The sequence below is a fragment of the Mesitornis unicolor genome, unplaced genomic scaffold (genome assembly GCF_000695765.1).
Source record: "Mesitornis unicolor isolate BGI_N332 unplaced genomic scaffold, ASM69576v1 scaffold29104, whole genome shotgun sequence".
NCBI classification, from domain to species: Eukaryota; Metazoa; Chordata; class Aves; order Mesitornithiformes; family Mesitornithidae; genus Mesitornis; species Mesitornis unicolor.
The window spans coordinates 368-677 of NW_010182548.1; positions in this window are offsets into that span (position 1 = coordinate 368).

The window sequence follows — 310 nt, forward strand, 5'->3', positions numbered from 1 at the left end:
TGGGTGAAGGTGGAGCTGGGACCCATCCCTGTGTGAGTCACCCAACAGGGATGAAACCATCTTGGAGCACCCAAGGCAAGGATGCACATGTGCATAGCAAGCTCTGGAAAGAAAGAAATGAAAATAATGGGAAAGGAAGAAAAAAATATAGATAAATCCTCATTCTTTCAGTGAACGGTGCCAACCTGCCCAGGGCATTTATTTATTTATTACTGGAGATTTTAAGCCCAACGGCGCTGGGGTCTGAGCCAGAGGCCGGCCAGCAGCCAGGGGTGAGGAAGGGGCCCGTCCCCTCTCCCGATGCCCTCCG